Source organism: Danio rerio, chromosome 5 (assembly GCF_052040795.2).
Source record: "Danio rerio strain M-AB ecotype USA chromosome 5, GRCz13ab, whole genome shotgun sequence".
Lineage (NCBI taxonomy): Eukaryota > Metazoa > Chordata > Actinopteri > Cypriniformes > Danionidae > Danio > Danio rerio.
Window position 1 is genome coordinate 70432743 of NC_141025.1, and position 21837 is coordinate 70454579.

Below are 21837 nucleotides of genomic sequence, written 5' to 3' on the forward strand. Positions count from 1 at the left end.
AAATTAAGCTAAAACACCAACATTTTGTAAGATATTTTTATCTAACATTTTTTTGAGATAAAAATAGTTGAAACACATTTAAACAACAGATCATTAAGATGGTGGGCACAATAGGAAACATGCTAGTTTCAATTTAATCAGAATGAAGACACGTCTGATTCTCTATAAACCAGGTTTTTAAATGTTTTTTGAATATATTAAATGAGGTTATATCCCTGATGTTAAAGAAATTATGCTAAAAACTGTCAAACTCAGGCAGCTGAAGCGCTGGAAAACCTAAAATAATAAGAAATATAATAATAAATATATTTATTATATAAAAAAATAATAATAACTCTGGCTGCTGGGGTGCTGGAAAAAAAAAACATAAAATAAGGGATGTTAAATTACAGAAATGTATCATTAAAATAAATTAAATAATGTTGATCCTACAAAAGCATTTAAAGATGTTTGGGAGCTAGATCTAGCAGTTACTATGACAGAGGATCTAAGGAATAACATTTTGGGGGTGCAATCCCCTTCATTATGTGGTCACTTAACCAATGCTCAGTTGGCTAATTTCTTTTCAGAAAGGAGCTCTGCTTGTAATTGACGCAAACATTCACCTGCTGACCATGTGCATATGTTTTGGCCATGCCCATAGCTGGCCACCTTTTTATCAGGTGTTTTTAATACATTCAATAAAGCGCTAAAAATATAGACCCTGATCCTTTGCTTGCCCTCTTTGGAGTATGACAGTGCGTGACAGCAAGGTCATTGACTTTACAACAATTTTAGCCAGACGTGCCATACTTCAAACACACTTTCCCCCTACACATGACAAGTGGATGCAGGACATTTTTCATTGTATCAGATGCTAAGATGCTTTACTCTCCAGCTCATTAGATTCCTTTTATAAGACTTGGGATTCCTTTCTTAACTATATCAAAGGCCAGCCTATTACACCTGGTGCTGGCAACCTGTAACATTTACAGTAATAATAATAATAATCTTATTATAATATATTATAATAATATAATCATCATTATATTAGAAGGTTTTTAATTATTATTATTTTATTATTATTATTATTATTATTTCCCCATCTGTATCCCATCTGTATCCAGTTCTGTATTCCATTGAGGGAAGTAATGGGTCTCTGATGTTGTACTTATGTATTTAATGTACTTAATTTGATATTTATGTATTTATTTATTTTAGTTTTTTAAATTAAGTTAATGAATGAGAGGCTGGGGATGAAGAAGATTTCTGTTCTCTCAGTGTGAAGTATTTTCTAAGTGTAAAGCAGTTCATTTTCTCTTCTCAAGGAGTATGGAGTGTTTGCAGCAAACATGCCAGTGTGTGTTAAAAATACAGTGATGTGTCTGTGTAAGATAAGTATGCTTGCACAGGAGCAACACTAGGAGAAGGCTATGCTGAAGAGTGACTGATTGTGTAGAATAACTGAATATGTAAAGCACTGATTATATATGTTAAATACTTGTATGAAGCTATATGTGTCAGAAGTTAGAATGAGTAACATATTATCAAGTGATTATGCTATCATGACAATGTATGTAAACACTTAGTCCTTTTGCGTAAGTTGCATCTATGGAAAGAGAACTTTGGTTTCAAGACAGTTGCTGACATAGACCTGTGACATCTCGCTGACCATAGCAAGCTAGCAGAGAGCCAAGAATAGCAGGACCACTTAGAGTAGAAACCTAATCAAAAATCGTCAAAAGTTAAAATGAGACACCTAGGGGTGGGGAAAATAACCTTTATAAAGATTGCGGAAACACAGAGACTTTAGAAAGAGTAAGAGAAAGAGAGAACCAAAGAAAGAAATTGTCCAGGAGAGACTTGAGAATGCTCTGGGGTCTGCTCTTCTCTTTCTCGGCTTTATTATGGAGTATAAAGTCTATTTTCTGATATTCAAAACCTTCTGTCTGATCATTTCTAATTGATAAGAAGTCGAATTACGACAGGGATGGGATTAACATTGGACAATAAATTACTGCTTACTCTCAATATTTAATTTGTATTGTTTTACAAAAGACTAATAAAAAGATTGAAAATACATTACAGAAATATTGTCATAATTAAAAAACCAAACAATTTTTTTCCTGGCAGCTGCAGGGTGCTGGAAAAAACAACATAAAATAACGACTGTTAAATTACAGAAATTTCTCGTAAATAAAAAATTTAGGTATTTTCTGTATCTATTCAAAACTAGATTTTCTGTATTTTCTTGAGCTTATAATATTGAACTGTACATGAATATTGTGTAAAAAGTTAATTAAAAGCCATACAATTATACATTTTTAACAGTTCTAAAACTTAAATAATCAGTCATAAGTGCAAAACAGTGTTTTAATCATTTATTCCCCAAAAATTATCATGATTCCAACAAAATTCAAATAAAATATTAGTCCAAAAAATACAATTTTAACACTTTATAATAAATATTTCAGACTAACATAATGATACAAACATTTTAAAAAGTTATGATTTCAAGGGTAAAATTTATATACAGCTGAATTATAAGCCCCCTTGCTTATTTTTCCTTCAGTTTTTATTTAGCGAAGAGAAGATTTTTTAAACACTTTTCTAAACATAATAGTTTAACTAACTAATTTCTACTAACTGATTTCTTTTATCTTTGCCATGATGACAGTACATGATATTTGACTAGGTATTTTTTAAGACACTTCTATACAGCTTAAAGTGACATTTAAAGGCTTACCTAGGTTAATTAGGTTAACTAGGCAGGTTAGGGTAATTTGGCAAGTTAAAGTATAACGTAGTTTTTTTCTGTAGAATATCGAAAACAAAAATATAGTGTGTATGTGTGTGTGTGAGACAGAGAGAGAGAATGTATGGATGTTTCCCAATATTGGATTGCAGCTGGAAGGGAATTCGCTGTGTAAAATTTATGCTGGAATAGCTGGCGGTTGATTCCACTGTGATAAATCAGAGACTACGCCGAAGGAAAATGAATGAATGACTATATGTAAACAGACTGGCTAGTCAGTAAATGAAAGGCTTCTTCGAACTCAAAAGCGAAAGTTCATGTTTCATTGCTTAACACATGCAACTAGATGATCAAATCGACAAAAAATGCAATGCTGTGTATACACACATACTCTTAACTAACGTCATACACACTCATGGCATGTCAGGAATCTAGCACGTATGTTCAATAGCACGGGTGAGAGAGTACAGGGAGCTAATGGACTGTGTGGAATGTGACTGAAATCCTCATCACAGAATCTCCAGATTGACTAAACCAACCAGAGCTCAGACGGAAAACGTAATCTTGCATTGCATGTACGGGTCTTTATTCATGATCGTGGAATGAATATGACAGCGCTGTGACTGTTCTGATTCCCTCGAAGGCGTCCTGCTGAGATTTTCTGAAGTCATTAACCCAAACAGTAATGGGTTTACATTTTTACGCCGAATTTCTATACTTGCGAAGCCATGCAGTGAAGAATTGTCTTCATGGAGATGCGCAACTAATTAGAGACACTGCCTTTTCACAGAACTGCATTCAGCCTACGTGATTCCAGCCATGCCATATTGTCTCTGGGATTCATCAGGGGAAGTCTTACACTGTCACTTCAAATGGATCATCCGTAGCCAAGTACACAGCTGGCCTGAGACCTGCTCTTACTGCAGGCCAAAATAAGCCAAACGGCCTTGACACTAATTTAGATGAAAGTACAAAGTTGCTTTGTCTTGCAGTAAAGCCTTATCTGGGCCATAAGTGATCAGCATCATCTTCACTGCTTTTCTTTTGTATTGTATATAGGTGTGCACAATTTCTGTCCTTCGCTAATAAATACCAAAAAAAAGCTTTCTATCATGACCCTTGCTCTATTAATAAATGGAGCTGATGAAATGACTTAAATGCCGCAGGGAGCTGAGTCAAGCAAATGAAGTTTTAAGCTTATTTTGGAAAGTAAGACTCATAAGTATAGTGTTTTCGTAGGTGTAAAAAAATGTAGGGAAGTAATGGGTCACTAGCTATGTTTCCATCCACCTATTTTATGCGCATTTTTTGCAAATGCGCATAAAAAAACAGTTGATGGAAACGCCATGATGCGCATACATTTTGAAAATGCGCATAAAAAACGTATGCGCCTAACTGGGTAGGATAAACTTTTTATTCGCATAAACTGCGATGGAAACACTTTTACCGCACAAACACCAGCATGCGCATTAAAAAAGGTCATGTGATTTTGTTAAAAGAGATCATGTGATGCTTAAAATGTGTGTGAATGGATAAAACGTTAGGCTGAGCACATTATAAAACATCTGAAATGTTGTTTTGGTCATTATAAAACGCCTTACCATTTCATTCGTATTAATGTTATTATATTATTAATGACCTCCAGAATCAAGAGCGCATGTGCTCCGCGTCTGACACCTTCAAACGCCACCGCGCGCTCACTGCTTGTCAGGATTGTCTTCTGAGGCGCATTCATTTAGAAAAGATTGACGCAGCTTCTCCTACTGCAGCAAATGCAGTTTTTACTGTTGATATCTGGCGCCAGTTAATCAGGAAGTGATGATTTTGTTCGATTTGACTCGTTGGATGGAAACGATGCTTCATTCGCACAACATTTATAATGTTATATAATGTTGTAATATATATAACATTATATAATGCAGTTTTGCGCATAAAGTTTATTCGCATTTTTGGATGGAAACATAGCTACTGACTTTGCGTTTAACATAAATTCTGTGCAGCAAGCGCTCCACGAACTTCAGGAGATTTTCCAGTGTCTACAGCTGGTCTAGAGAAACATTTAATAGCTCACCTCAGAGCTCATTACACATAATGGATCTCTCAACAATATTTCAGGCATTTATTGGTTGTTTCTGCTAAAATAAAAATTAAAAACAAAGACGTATATTGAGTTTTACAGAAATGTTAGAATCGAGTTTGGTGGGATTTTATGAAAAGATACTGAAATCTTTGCAGACAGTAAGATTTGTTTTTATGTGAAAATATTGTTTGTGAAATATGTCCCATTTTCTCACAAAAAGCTGCATTTATTTATTTAAAAATACAAAAAAGTAATGTTGTGAAATGTTGCTAAAACTAAAAAACTCCCCCTGGTGGCGCAGTGGGTAGCCTCACAGTAAAGGCTGATTTATACTTCTGCGTCAAACACCGGCGTAGGCTACGGCGCTGACGCATAGCCCTTCGCCGTGGCCATCGCCGTCACTGACGTGCACCTCTCAAAAATTGTAACTACACGTCGCAACGACGCGTAGCGCAAGCTCTGTGATTGGTCGGCTTGCTAGCGCCGACGAGTCTGGGCGGGACCGAGAGCCGCGCGAATGGCGCGAGCGATTGTTTACAAGTGTGGAGTCCCGTGAAGGAGCTCCGGATGGAAAGTTTTGTTCTGTGTTTACCTCATGGTTAAAGTTGTTGCACGTCCGCCGGTTCCTGCCTCAAAATGAGCGAGTTTGAGCCACTTGTACATCCAGGAAGTGTTCAGAATAGCAAAACAGAAATGAAGAAACTCGACACAGAGGAACATTTACACCTCACTGCCCACTAGCGTTTCGGAAGTGTTAATGCAGACCAATGGAGACAGCCTGCAGAAGTATAAATGCACAGCTGCGCACGTTGCCTGCGCCGTGAGTTGCGCCGGTCACTTGACGCAGAAGTACAAACCAGGCTTAAGAAGGTCGCTAGTTTGAGTTGGCATTTCTTGTCAGGGTTCTGCCACTTTGGTCTTGTAAATTCTTGTTTTGGTGGCAGAGCTCTGACACTACTCATGTCTGGTCCTGTTTCTGTCTCTGTGTGCGCGTGCGCCGTCGTGGGTGTACGCAGAGTGTGCGCGCTGCCGCTTGATGTGGCCGCGCACGCTCTGCGTCCCTCAGACACGCGCGCTCTTGTATTAGTGTTTGTGTTTGTCCTGTCAGCATCGTGCTGCTTTATTCTCGCCGCTTCCGTCTAGTTGGTTTCAGTTTTGGTTGGCGCTGAGATGAAGCATGCGCGTTGCTTATGTGTGAGCGCACGGTGAGGTGTTTATCTATCGTGTGCTCGTGTCTTGCGTCTTTTGTCAAAGCACGTGGCTCGATGTTTACATTGTGGTCACGTGCTTTTGTCGTGTGCTTCAGTGTTGTGCTCGTCTTGTCATGAACATGCGGTTAATGAGTTCTCTCATTGGCTGCATGTTCTTGTCCTGTTTTTTGTGAGCGCATGGCTTGTGTCGTCTCTGTGTCATGCACTCTCCCGTCTATTGTCTAGTCCCACCCTCCTTGTTAACCCATTATTAGTTAATTATGTTCATCTGTTTTTGTGCTAATTTCCTACATTTTATAAACCCCTTATGTCTGCTGTCCTGTGCGAGTTCGTCATCACATGTTGTCCATCTTTACCTGTCCTGCTGTGTCCAGCCTTGCCTTGTCGTGCCTGCCCAGTCAAGTTTGTTTGTTTATTTGTTTTATTAGTGTTTTCCCCCTCGGGGTTGTTTATTTTGCATTTTATTTTATTTTTATTATTTAATAAAATCCTATCTACTCTGCACTTGGGTCCTCGCTCCTTTTTCCCTTTACCGGAACGTGACATTTCTGTGTGGAATTTGCATGTTCTCCCTGTGTTCGTGTGGGTTTCCTCCGGGTGCTCCAGTGGGACTAAAACCTAAACTTTCTAGCTGAGAGGTGACAGCCCTACCCACTGTGCCACCGCACTGCCCAATAAGGTAATACTAATAGTTTAATAACATTTATTTGAGTTTTGAAAATCACCAAGCGACCACTTGTCATTGTCTCGCGGCCTCTCAGGTAGTCCCGACCCCCACTTTGGGAACCACTGACCTAAAGGACTAACATTAAACACCACTATAAATAATTCAGGAATCTTAAAGGGTCACGAAACACCAAAACACATTTTTTAAGCTGTTGACAGTCGTATATGTGTCCCACACTGCTAAAAACACTATTAAGACACCTATATTTCACTAAAAACTGTAAATTGGTTGTTTTTGCGTTATTTCAAGCAAATTCGTACTTCCTGTTTGAAACGAATTTTTGAAGCTGCGTCACGGTCATGACATAATAGCCTGTATTCCAGCGTGCAGACTGGGCGTCTGTGCCAGAGTGAGTCTTATTACGTCTTACAGTGTGTTGCATTAATGCATGAGTAAGGCTTGGTTCAAACCAATCAGCGCGCTCTATTGTGCAACTTCATTAATATTCATTACTGTCACAGTGTAGACGGCAAAGACGCCACGTTGTGTTGGCAAAACAAGCGTGAAGTGTTGCTTTTATAGTTTGCTGCAGTTAAGTTTCGTTTTCATTTTCTCTCTGTGAGAGCGCAGACTCACGTGTGGATTACAGTGTACGCGACGCGCGACAACAATAACTTACGTGTCTAAGGAGGATTATTGTTTACCTGAGAGCTGTTCTCATCTGCAGACGCTGAGATCCGGATTCGCTTGTAGTATTCTCTTCATAAAGACGCGGCTCTTGTTGCTGGTGATTGTCCTGTCTCTACAGATTTGGTAAGTGAGCGACCAGTGCTCTTTGTTTATTCAGTTCGTATTTTATTCGTATCAAACAAACTATTGCATTAGCACTAACAGTTACAACCAAACTATAACCTCGTGTTGGATTTTGTGACCGGAATAACACACGCGGCTTTCTGACGCTACCTGCCGTGTGTATCTAAGTTTCCGGGAAATGCTGAGTTTTTTTTTCTCTCATTCGCCGTGCAGTATCAAACATTGCATGAAAAATACACGCTTAGAGCAGCGCCTCGAATCAAATATCACGTTTGTCGGGAGGGAAATTAATGAATTCCCTGAATGAAAGAGCCAAACTGCAGTTAAAGTCCACCATTTAATAATTTGGCAAATAATTCCACTACAGATGTCCATGTAAACACAGTCACATTGTCCGCTGTGGGTGTGTGTTTTGACTCTGAAATTCAGCGCGCCCAAATAGACACTCCCATACCAAGCCGCTTTTCTTCCTCCGACACTCCTCCCTAAACAGAGCTGGACACGCCCACTTTTCTGACTTTTTCCAAAGTAGAGGTGTGAAAACACACTGCTGAAACGAGGGGGTTTCATGGCCCTTTAAGAACCAATAAAGAGGAATTTTTCCTATGTCAGTAAGCAAATACTTTTAACTGTAACCCAAAAAATGAAAGAAAATTACTAAATTCTTTACTCTACAGGATAAATGAAACATTAATTAATTTTATTAACATAAAAGAAACATTTTGTCACCTCGAATGCATCATTTCTGAAAAAAGACCATTAAAATTATAACAGATTCAAATAATATTTTAATATTTTCAGTGAAATAATGCCATTATGCACCTTGACAGTACCAAATATAAGCCTCGTGTTCTTTGTGTGATGTAATTCCTATTTCTTTTTTTTACATAGGAGTGAATCGTTAGCCAGGCATGTCATGTTCTTGACAGGTTTCCCCAACACGAAATGATCTCAGCTGGAACAAAGTTCAATGTTCAAGCCACGCAACAGGCAGCAAACTCCCTTCACATTTCAACGCCCAGGTAATTTAATATTCCCTGTTAGATTACCAGCAGCACATTATATCGAGTTCACAATAAGAGTTGACTCATTCTGGTGACAAGTGCAGACATGTTTGGTTGTTATGGTGAGAGATCGACACTGGGAGGTGATTAATCACATCTGACAGAATGATCTGAATGCAGGACTAAGAGATTAGGACAGAGTTATACTACCTTACCATTATAATCACAAACCACAATCCTATTGTTGAGCACTTTTTAGGTTGTATACAGTATGTACAGTCAAACCAAAATTTATGTAAACATCAGATTAAATATTTTATATACAGTTGAAGTCAGAATGATTAGCCACTCTGTGAATTGTTTTTATTTTTTAAATATTTTCCCAATTGATGTTTAACAGAGCAAGGAAACTTTCACTGTGTATCTGATAATATTTTTTTCTTCTGGAGAAGGTCTTATTTGTTTTAATTCGGCTAGAATAAAATCAGCTTTTAATTTTTTAAAAGCCATTTTAAGGTCAAAATTATTAACCCCTTCAGGCTAATTTTTTTTTCGATAGTCTACATAATAAACCATCGTTAAACAATAACTTGCCTAATTACCCTAACCTTAACCTAATTAACCCATTTAAATGTGACTTTAAGCTGTATTGAAGTGTCTTGAAAAATATCTAGTCAAATATTATTTACTGTCAAAGATAAAATAAATCAGTTATTAGAAATAAGTTATTAAAACTTTTATGTTTATAGAAATGGGTCGAAGAAATCTGCTCTCCGTTAAACAGAAATTTCGGAAATAAATAAACAGGGGGGCTAATCATTCTGATTTTAACTGTATTTTTTTTTTATAAATGGATCCAAAACACTGTAGGTCTTTTATGTAAGTGAGAAAAGCTCAAGAAAGTAAACAGTGACTTATTATACTTAAAATGTTTTGATATGGTGGACTATATATGTCCGGTATTAGACAACACAATATATTAAGAGTGAACAATATATCATTTGAGCATCAATATCACAATTTGTGTATCTGCAATAGTCACATTGCAGGATTATATATATTTTTAATGATTAAAAGATAAAGATATTAAATATTATTGAATAAAATTTATACAATGATGACCCTGTTATTTTATTGTTTGATTGTTCATTTCAATATTTGAATACTGTTGTTAGACTCCTCAGAAAAACACAGCACTGTATATTTACCTTTATTTTTGCTTGTATATTGTCATATTTATATTTGCTTGTGATTTATAATATTTTATTCAGCTGCACTGCATAGAAAAAGTCTTGATCATCCCAGTCGATCTAGATGAATGAAATCTTTCCAAATAAAGCTTTTTATTTTTATTTTAAATTATTACTTTTATTTTAAATTTAAGTAATCTGGTGAGACTTTATTCATATTGTAATATATAACACAGCAAAACAAAATATCGCAATGTCAGATTTTTTCCAATATCGTGCAGCGCTACAATATATGGCATTATTAATATATATAAACCGGGTATTATCACAACATTAACCTAAGCTTTGCAAAAAAAGTTACTTAAACAGGTATAATAACAAAATATATATATTTTTTAATTTTATATAAATGTTATATAAAAAAACTATATAAAAACAACAACTGTGAAAATGTTTGATTTGGTTGAGTTTCACCACAGTTGAGTTTCACCATTTTTTAATCCATTCAGTCGATCTCAAGTTCTGGCGGGAGCACTTTTAGCTTAGCTTAGCATAGATCATTGAATCGTATTAGACCATTAGCATCTCGCTCAATTCATTCATTCCTTCCATTCATTTTCTTTTTGGCTTAGTCCCTTTATTAATCTGGGGTCGCCACAGCGGATTGAACCGGCAACTTAATCAGCATATGTTTAATGCAGCGGATGCCCTTCCAGCTGCAACCCATCTCTGGGAAAAATCCATACGCTTTCATTTACACACATAGACTACTGACAATTTAGCCTACCCAATTCACATATAGACCATGTCTTTGGACTGTGGGGGAAACAGGAGCATCCGGAGGAAACCCATGCCAACACGGGCAAAACATGCAAATTCCACACAAATACCAAATGGCCCATTCGGGGCACGAACCAGCGACTTTCTTGCTGCCACCATGCTGCCCTAGGCCAGACTAAAATATGAAAAATGTTAATGTTTGAAAATAAATATGAACAACCACTGCCGATAAAAAAAACTGAATATTCTTTAAATAATTCAATATTTTTAAATAAGTTTAAACAATTATTAATTATTGTTTAATATCATGAATGTTCATTATCATAGTATATTGTATTATTGTATATCATCACATGTCTAGGGGTAAGTATTGATAGTTTAAAATAAGTCACAGAGTTGTGTAATTATTTTGGTCGACTGTAATGTGCACTATAAAAACGCTGGGTTCTACACAATCGATTTGTGTTGGGGAAACATGAAGGAATTAAGTTAGCTTATTAGTTTTTACAGATTTAAGTGGATTGAACATAAAACAATTAAGTTGTGACAAAATACTCAAAAATTATGTTGTTTCAGCATCTTTTATATTAGTAGTTTGAACAAACGTGATTTTTTTGAGTGTATTACATGCTGTACTTGTCTATCAAAGTCTCAAGATGAGTTTATTTTGTGAGTTTTTGTCAAATTGTATTACCATTTTTATAAACGATACCAAATGAACTGTGATAATGGGACAAATGTGTATGAATAATTATTGGTTTGACTTAATGTGTGTATACAGAAATACCACATGCTTGGATTGACGTGGGAGAGTGAAAGGAGTGCCGTAAATATGAGACTCTCCCAATGACTGAACTATGATGTTGTTATCTCTCTCTTCACCTTTCTCTAAACTAATCTGAACATAATGTCACAAGACAATGAGTTGCTGGCTGCATATATGACTTTAAAAGCTACAGTGCAAAAAACTGAACACATATTCAATCTAACACTGGTATTTTACTGTAAAAGTCTTGTTGATGGTCTTGGGGTTGAAGAATAGATTACATTGTAAAATAGTTTTGTGTGTGTGTGTTTGTGTGTGTGTGTACAAGTTTTTGTGACATATTAGGACACAAATCTGTATAATGACATAGGTATGACACAGGTATTACAAAAAGGAGGTGAAATATGAGGACATTGGTGACATTCTCATTTCTCAAAATGCTTATAAATCCTACAGAATGAGTTTAATCGGAGAGTAAAGCTGCACACAGTCCCCTGTGATGGTTGGGTTTAGGGGTGGGGTGGGGTAGGGTGAGGGCAATACAATATACGGTTTGGACTGTATAAAATGAATGGAAACCTATGTAATGTGCCCACTTTGCACAAAAACAAACGTGTGTGTGTGTGTGTGTGTGCGTGCGCGCGTGCGTGCGTGCGTGTGTGAAATTTTAAGGGACAGTTCAACCAAATGTGATAACTTTTTGTCCAAACAGTGGAAGTTAAGTGGAAGTGAAAGGCCAAACAATACTCACAAAATAAAATCCTATAGTGGTTTAAAAAGGATAGTGGCACAAATAAAGATGACAGCAAACTATTATTTTGGATCTGCACTGTGAATCATAAATAGAGTCTTCCATACATACCATCTGCAAGTATTTCCAGTTTTATTATCAACATATAATTATGAGCCACTTATGATGAAATCTCTCTACTGTAACATCTGTATTAATATGGTGGTTATGGAGTACATTATACAATAAAAATATATTTCGATATTTTAGATATAACCTGCTAGATTGGTATATTATCATTATATCACCTGATGAAATATAAGGTTATAATTTGTAAAACCGACAATAAAAAATGTCAACAATTATACGATCTCAAAATACCTAAAACATTATTGTGATGAATTTTTACGAACGAAGCTGTCAAATTAAACAGGGATATTTCAAAAGTGACATTCAAGCCTTTTGTTCATGTGTGTTTCCTCCGGGTGCTCCGGTTTCCCCCACAGTCCAAAGACAATTGGGTAAGCTAAATTGTCCGTAGTGTATGTGTGTGAATAAGTGTGTATGGATGTGTCCCAGTAATGGGTTGCAACTGGAAAGGCATCCGCTGCGTAAAACATATGTTGACAAGTTGGCGGTTCATTCTGCTGTGGCGACCCCTGATTAATGAAGGGATTAGGTGAAAAGAAAATCTATGACTGAATGATTAAATCATTTTATTCAAGTAAAGGACTATTATATGACAGCATGGTGGCAAAGTGGTTAGCACTGTTGCCTCACAGCAAGGTCGCTGGTTCGAGTCCTGGCTGGGCTAGTTGGCATTTCTGTGTGGAGTTTGCATGTTCTCCTCGTGGGTTTCCTCCGGGTGCTCCGGTTTCCCTTACAGTCCAAAGACATGCACTATTGGTGAATTGAATAAACTAAATTGGCCATAGTGTATGTGTGGTGTGTGAATGCGAGAGTGTATGGGTGTTTCCCAGTACTAGGTTGCAGCTGGAAGGGCAACCGCTGCGCAAAACATATGTTGGATAAGTTTTAAGTCATTCCGCTATGGCGACCCCTGTTTAATAAAGGGACTAACTCAAAGGAAAATTAATGAACGAAAGGATAATTATAATTTGACTAACCCTAGATCAGTGGTTCCCTAAGTGGGGGTCGGGACCCCTCATGGGTTGCTTGGTGATTTTCAAAAATCGAATTCATTTTATTAAAGCATTAGAATGACCATATTTTAATATTTTATCCATAAAATACAGAAGAAAAAAATAGTAGTTGATAGTTATATTATAAAAAATAACATGCAAATAAAAAGACATCAGCCAATTTTTTTTTTGAGACCCCTGGGGTGATTATGTTATATTGAAGAGACAGCACATTGACTTTATGGGACCAGGGTAAACTTTCAGACACCTTTACAGCACTCACGTACATTAAAAACAAATATAAGCCACAACTGAACATGGAGGATGGTCTCCGAGTGACAATCTTCAAAATTAAATGATGAATACACTTGGGCCTATTTATATGTGTGTGCCATTGTGTGCAAGGTTTATATATTTATAACCACCTCAGAGGATATTGGGAGTCGTGTGTCACTGGCAATGTAATTTCGAAGTTCGCAGGTTGAAAAGTTTGGGGGCCCCTGCCTTACATCAACAAAAACATAATATAGGTCAGTTTGGTTAGAAATAGGCAACCACTTAAGATTATTACACATTTCCACTTTTTACAAGTGTTGTATCATTCACCTAGTAAAATCTGCAATAAACTGAACAATACGGAACTGTACTTGTGATCTTACAATAAAAAAATAACAAAGGTGCCAACACTGGCAAGAAATTATAAAATAAATACTATTATTAGAAGATAATTTAAAATAACACAGCTTTATAATAAACTAATATGATAAGATTATGCTGAGTCTTATCTCTGTGTACAATAACTCCAGCACTTATCCTTATAATAACACTGAACCTGACTGTGGAGACTAATGTAACCTAAACACACACTTGCCAGGCAACAAACCTTTAATGTCAACATATGAAGATTTGGACAGATCTGAAAAACAACACTCAATCTCTTTCACGGCCTCTCCCAAGACCACAAGGAGTGGAATGAAGAAAATGAAAACATGCACTCTGGTACACTGAACTCTATTGATGTTTGAATAATGCAGAAAATGGTGAGATTTACTTTCAAAGCATTTAGTTATGTCACACTGTGAGGACAGGAGAAGAACGGGAACGAAAATAAGCTTAAGTCAGACTTCTTAGCAGAACTGCACCTGGTTCTGGACATTATTTTTAACACCCAGATTTGGCTGACGATACTCTATAGGCCTGACAATGACAAAGTCCAAGCTAACAACGCAAAATTGTGCTGATGTACTCCGTGAACGAGTAATTATATTACAGCGCGCAGACCTCTGGCCTACTAAGAGAGCAATCGACTAGCAATCAGAACAGTCAGCTGATAAATGAACAATCTGACAACTGCACAAAGCCTGAAGACGTTTATGGCAGGGCAGAATGTGAGACCGGATCAACGATCAGCTAATGCATGTACAGCCAAAATTAGTAGCCCTTCTGTGAATGGTTTTGTTCTTCTTCTTCATATATTTCCCAAATGATGTTTAACAGAGCAAGGAATTTTTCACAGTATTTCCTATAATATATTTTCCTCTGGAGAAAGTCTTATTTGTTTTATTTCAGCTAAAATAAAAGCAGTTTTAAATTTTTTTATAAACATTTTAAGGTCAAGATTATTACCCCCCTTAAGCAATACATTTTTAAAGTAATAATGTGTGGAAAATCCCACTAGATAAGCAGTTTCTGAAATACTAAGGCCAGTTCATCACCTTTCTTCTCCATTTCATGCATTGCACTTCAGCAGATGCTCTTGACCATGTCTGCTTGCCTGAATCCTGCCATGTGATAGATTTAACTGCTAAACAAGCAGTTAAATAGGTGTACCTAATAAAGTGGCCAATGCACCAATGCAGAACTTATAAGTTGTATCTTTAATATTCTGGAACAATGACAATAAAGGAGGTATTATCATTCATTATTAGACGGTAATTATTTTATGTGGATTAAAATGGATAGTTCATTCAAAAATGAAAATCCTGTCATTTATTCATCCTCCATTTGTTCCAAACTTGTTTGAGTTTCTTTATTCTGTTGAACACAAAGGAAGATATATTACATACATTCTCAGAAATAAAGATACACGAGCTGTCACTGGGGTGGTACCTTTTCAAAAGGTACAAAATTGTACTTAAAGGGTTCATATTGGTACCCCAAAAGTATATATTAGTAGCTAAAGAATTTAAGAGGAACACCTTTGTACTTTTTAGGTACTAACATGCACCCTTGAGGTATTAATATGGACAGGGGCGGACTGGGACAAAAATTCAGCCCTGGCAATGTAGCCACACCAGCCCACAACCACACCGACACAGCCCCACCCACGGACCCACACATTCACTACTTATATGGTGTACAGATGGTGAAATAATATAAGCAGTACCATATGTTATAGATATTTAAACATTAAATGTATGTGACTGAAACAAAAACAACCCGTTTATAACAAATGTATGCAAACAGTAAACACTAAATAACAAAATAATCTGTAAATCTTGTAGAGTCCATGTGCTGTCTGTTTATACCGTTTGTCTGCTATTACTTATGATAGGAGTAACCTGTGAATGTGAACACACCTTTACACACAAATGGACATGCAGCACTAGCAATACCTCAGCATAATTTTATTCACAAATAACTATATATGTCATTTCTGCAGTGGTGTTCTTTATTGCCACTGTCTATATGCTGGCTTCTCCTTGTTTAGTTGACATTGTACACATTGTCTATCTGATTCTATATCTTCTCATCTTTTTTAACTCTCTCACTGTGTCAACATTATTTGAATCACTCCTTATGCTAGGCTTTGCCTCATTCTTGTTTAGAATAAATATGTGCTTATTAAACAATTATAGGTGACCTAATGAATAAATATTAATTGTTATGATGACCTACTGTAATGTACAGTCTCTGGCTGCAAGAAACCAAGCAGCCATTCGCAATTGGGCCAAATGCCTGACCTTTATTATTATTATTATTACTATTATCATTATTATTATCCTCATCATCATAATATCCAATTTAGCAAGATATAAAAGCTGACCACATGTAAAAACAATACAGATTAAAAAAATAAATAAAAAAATGACCGGCCCACATTTAAAAAATGGTCCGGCCCTTCTGGCATTAGCCAGAATTGCCAGATGGCCAGTCCGCCCCTGAATATGGACCATTTGGGTACAAATTTTTACCTTTTGAAAAGGTACCACCCCAGTGACAGCTTGCGTACCTTTATTTCTGAGTGTAGATATTTAAAAATCTGACCAATGTAGTATTTTTTCTTCCTATAATGGATGTCAGCGGCTGCCTTTTCTTCAACATTCTTCAAAATATCTTGTTTTGTGTTTAACAGAAGGAAAATATTCATAAAAGTTTAGAACCACATGAGAGTACATGATAAGGAAATTTTCAATTTTGGGTGAACTGTCTCTTTAAAAAATGAATGCATGATGCCTGTGACTTATTGCTATGATCCAAATATGTCATATTTGACTAAAAGGGGACATCAGCGCTCTCTAGTGTGCACATACGGGCATTACATAGATATATATGTCAGTTATTAAATCTGTGGTTCATTCTCTCAGGCCAAAAAAGTGTTTATTCTATCATGAATCATCACTGTAACATAATTCCTCATGAATAATGTATTAAAACTCAATAACAATCTGATCACTACTGACTGTGATAACACATGGCTAAAGTGTGTATAGTCATAACTAATGAGCGTATGTTTGCGTGTGTGAACTTCTGCAGTATTACTCAGAGCACATGGAACAGTTTTTAGGGCAGTGTGGTGTTGATTGGTCTAGTAATTATTCTCCGGAGTGCTTACACGAGTGTGTGAAGTGAAGGTGTCAGAGTGTCGGCCTACAAGCGTTGTTTGCTGTAATGCAAATGCACTCTACAATTAAATCAATATTTTGGCACAAAGCAGTTCTGAACTGAAATTAATAATAAAGACAGCAAAATATTGACAGACAAGACGACGATTAAAATAAATAGCAGTAAGTTAAGCTCGATTAACAGTATTTGCTTATTATGATGTATATTATCTTATTATAATCTATCTAAAATGAGTTTGAATACACAAATACAACCACGAGTAATCATTTAAACAGTTTTACAGTTCAAATAACAAACATGTTTGATCAAAAGAGTTATTTCTGATTTTAAATTGTCTGAAATCTTCCAACTCTCTGTAACTTTTTTGTTCTTTTTTTTATTAATTTATTTTTGTCAAAGATTGTTTTATTGACAGTATATAACTGAAATTAAATAATCAGGGCTTTTTTCCCTAAATGGAGTGTGCAATGTCTATTTAGTAGGGCCGCACAATATATTGTTTGAGTATGGATAGCAATGTGCAAATCGGCAATAGTCATATCGTAGGATCTCAAGAGATTTTATAAGTTCTTTTAAACCATTTGGGCACAAGACATTATAAAGTTTTTCTGCTTTACAATTAGATTAGATCTGATTGATTGGGTTCACATACAGTTGAAGTCAGAATTATTAACCCCCCTTTGATTTTTCTTTTTTTTTTTATATATATATTTCCCAAATTATGTGTAAAAGAGCAAGAAAATTTCCACAGTATGTATGATAATATTTTTAGTCTTTCTTGTTTTATTTCAGCTAGAATAAAAGCAGTTTTTAATTGGTTAAAGACCATTTTAAGGTCAAAATTATTAGCCCCTTTAGGCTATTTTTTTATAGTCTACAAAACAAACCATCGTTATACAATAACTTGCCTAATTACCTTAACCTGCAAAGTTAATCTAATTACCCTAGTTAAGCTTTTAAATGTCACTTTAAGCTGTGTAGAAGAGTCTTGAAAAATATCTAGTCAAATATTATTTACTGTCATTATGGCAAAGATAAAATAAATCAGTTATTGAATTGAAATGAAATACTAAAACTATTGTGATTAGAAATGTGTAAAAAACAAAAAAAAATCTTCTCTCCGTTAAACAGAAACTAGGGGAAAAAATAAACAGGGGCAACTTGTAAAGAGCATGTGGTTTGTAAATAGGCTCGCATATCTATTTTTATCAACAAAAAATATCGAAAAGTTCAACATAATTTAACATAACCTCAACTGAGACAACATGAAAGAGCATGAAACAAGTTAGTAGCCCCTGCCCCTTTAAAAAAACAGCCAATAGCATTTTGTTATTATCACAGCTCTGCCAGTGGGATTGTTTGAGATCAAGTGCATGATATGAAAAGCAAATGAGAAGCGTCTTGAACGGAACGGCGCATGTCAGATACTATAGCGCATTTGAATGATTTGACAAGAAACTGACACAGAGGTCAAATCAAAAACAAATTTTGTACCCATTTAGACGGAAGTGACAAACTGCAGGATTTGGATGTTTGAATGCAAATTTTGTCACTGTTTTGGAGCACACTAGCTTACTATTGTCCTTAAAACTACCATACTAACATCTAACTTTCTCTTAATTTCGTTCAACCTTTAACTTGTGGTTTTCAAATAAGCCAGAATGACTTGATTAGCTGGATCTGGTGTGTTTAATTAATGTTTAATCTAACCTCTGCTGGGCTGTGGCCCTCCAGGAACTGAGTTTAACACTCCTCTTCTAAGGTGTGCAATTATTTCAGGGAACCACACAGCTAAATTAGTTCAAGGCAGGTCTTGACCCCATTAAAAGTTGCGTCTCACCATGCTGAAGGATTTAAGTTATTTCACAGCAGCCTACAACTGTCAAAAATTAAATCAAAAGAGAAAGCTTTGGATAAGATGCATATTAAACTAGAACTAGACACATAAGCTGTTTTGAGGACAAAAACTTGACAAATTTGTTTGTCTGATCAGTGTCTGGTTTGGTAACCATTATATAAACAGAATAATTGACGCTGGTTCTTTGAATCGTTAGAAAATAAAGCATATACTATATGTGATAATGCAAATAATGCATCATATTTTACTAATAATTCAACAGCCCATCATTAATTATACCTTACAACATTTTATATTAATTATAATTTTGCAAATCATCATTTTTTTTAAACCACTATATCTCAAACTTATATGCTTTTTCATGATATTTTGGATGCTGTTGGGGAGTGTATCCTGTCTAAAATAGATTTGAGTCTTTCTGAAGGGATGATCCCAAAATATTTGAAAAAGCTGAATGTAAATCTTGGATATATCCAATTTTAGGCTCATTTCTAATTGAACTTGTATTTCTAAAAGCTTAGAGAAAGTTATTTCAAATCAATTGCTAAGCTATTTAGACTCAAATGGTGTGTTTGACAATTTTTAGTCAGGTTTTAGGAAACATCACAGAACTGAATCTGTCCTGTTAAAAATATAAATAAATAAATAAATAAATACATACATACATAAATAAATAAATACATAAATAAATAAATAAATAAATACATACATAAAACATAAATAAATAAATAAATAAATAAATACATACATACATAAATAAATAAATAAATAAATAAATAAATAAATAAATAAATAAATAAATAAATAAATAAATAAATACATACATAAAACATAAATAAATAAATAAATAAATAAATAATATTATATTTTGCTATCTACTATTAGCTATTGATATTTTGATATTGATAACTGGTTGTATTTTTGCTTCAAAACGTTTGTGCACCATTTGACGTGGTTGACCAAATTGTTTTTATTTCCCATCTTGAACATTGTGTCCGTTAAGGGTTTGTTCTTAAAATAGTTCAAATCCTATATAAATAATATAACTTTATCAGTTTATGTGAATTGGTGCTCATGACTTGTGGAGCTCCTCTAGGCTCTATCCTTGTCTCATTTTCTTTTCTTTTTTACACTATATGCTCTAATTGGGTTCCATTGTAAATAAACACAATGTGTCGTTTCACTGTTATTTGAGTGCTTGTCTGTCTAATATTAAGGCTTGTATGTCTATTGATTTTTAAAATCTCAATGAGAGAAAGGCTGAGGCAATTGTATTTGGTCCTTTAGCTGTTTATGGCAACACAGCAAGTTCTGGGTGATCTGGTAGCATATCTCAAGCCCTAAAGAAATGTGGATATTATGTTTGACTCTGCTTTGACCTCTGATAAATGGAGTAAATGAAGCAGTTGAATCAAGTTTCGTTAAATCAGACTTCTTGCTAAGATGAAGGGCTTTTTAACCTTTGCTGCAGTTTGAGAGAGTGATTCATCCTTTTATCTCATCTCGACTAGACTACTGCAATTCAGTATATATTGGTATTAAACAATCATATCTGAATCATCTACAAACATAGCAAAATACAGCTGACTAGCACTCACAAATACAATCATATTTTCCCTGTCCCACTCTCATTGCCTTGGTTGCCAGTACATTTTAAGTACAATTTTACTTTTCGTTTTTAAGGTTTTAAAGGGCACCTATGGTTAAAAATATACTTTTCAAGCTGTTTGGACAGACTTGTGAGTAGTGTATAGATAGACCGTCATATTAGGGTGATATAAACACACACAGTCCTTTTTTTTTCAGTTTAACAACATAAAAACGGTCAACCCAAGCTCATTCTGGAAACGTAGCCCCGCGGACGTTTCTGGAGACCGCGATTTACGTGGCCGGAGGTATGTAAAGGCCGTGTTTGGTTTTTTTCGAGCAAACGCTGCGGGGCGGTGTGGCGTCGCTCCGCCCCTCCTCTTCGCGCTCGCCGGCCGTAGCAGATGTTGAGATGTTGTAGTAGTGGTAAATGTTGTTGTAGTAGTATCAGTTGTAGTAGATGTTGTAGTAGTATTAATGGTAGTAGTCATTGTAGTAGTATCAGTATTAGTAGATGCTGTAGTAGCAGTAGTTGTTGTTGGTGTAGTAGTATCAGAAGAAGCAGATGTTGTCGATGTAGATGTTGTAGTAGCGGTAAATGTTGTTGTAGTAATATCATTTGTAGTAGATGTTGTAGTAGTATCAATGGTAGTTGTCACTGTAGTTGTATCAGTTGTAGTAGTAGTAGGTGTAGTAGACATTGTAGTAGTCGTCTAGTGTGGCTGTAGTAGCTGCAGTAGTTGTAACATTAGTAATTTTCTGTAGTAGTAGTAGTTGGTGAAGTACTTGTAATTAATTAACTATTATTATTATTATTGCTGTAGTCAGTCATTATTACTGTTGTCCTTTTCATTATTACCATCATTACATTACTATAATTGTTGTCATAATTGTTTTTATCTATTTTATATATATATATATATATATATATATATATATATTTTTTTTTTTTTTTATTTTTTTTTTATTGGTTTCATTTAATAACAGCTATACATGTTATTATAAATAAATATATATATATATATATATATATATATATATATATATATATATATATATATATATATATATATATATATATATATATATATATATATAATATATTTTATATTTATTTTATATATAAATTTTATTTAATTATAAAAATTATATATGTATGTACTCAGACTATCCACCTAGGTACCTTTACATGCACGAACACATTGTGTTTTCATGTTTTTGTTGTTGTTTTGTTCTCTTTGTATGTGATCCCATTTTGTGTACTAGCATATTCTAATACAAAAAAATAAATAAATAAAAAAGGAAGTATTTGTTTAAAATGAACCAAATTCTTTATGAATGTTAAAAAATCAACATGATGCCACAAACGGCGCTAAGCTTTTGTTAAACTCAGAAATCCTTTAATATGTTCAATTCAAGTATACAAAAT

The 21837-nt window shown here is 35.0% G+C and overlaps 1 protein-coding gene and 2 long non-coding RNA genes across 3 annotated transcripts in view; 1 reads left to right on the top strand and 2 right to left on the bottom strand.

The window, feature by feature from the left end:
- The window catches only part of usp2b (ubiquitin specific peptidase 2b), a 94089-nt gene that overhangs the window by 66854 nt on the left and 5398 nt on the right, over positions 1-21837 (bottom strand). The window lies entirely within an intron of this gene.
- Positions 1208-9540, top strand: LOC147844479 (uncharacterized). Its single transcript, XR_015492128.1, has 3 exons — positions 1208-5129; positions 5675-6870; positions 8087-9540. It is a non-coding gene; the product is annotated as an uncharacterized LOC147844479 (long non-coding RNA).
- Positions 8391-13678, bottom strand: LOC147844480 (uncharacterized). The gene is made up of 3 exons (XR_015492167.1): positions 10910-13678; positions 10177-10334; positions 8391-9321 (listed from the first exon to the last, which is right to left on the bottom strand). It is a non-coding gene; the product is annotated as an uncharacterized LOC147844480 (long non-coding RNA).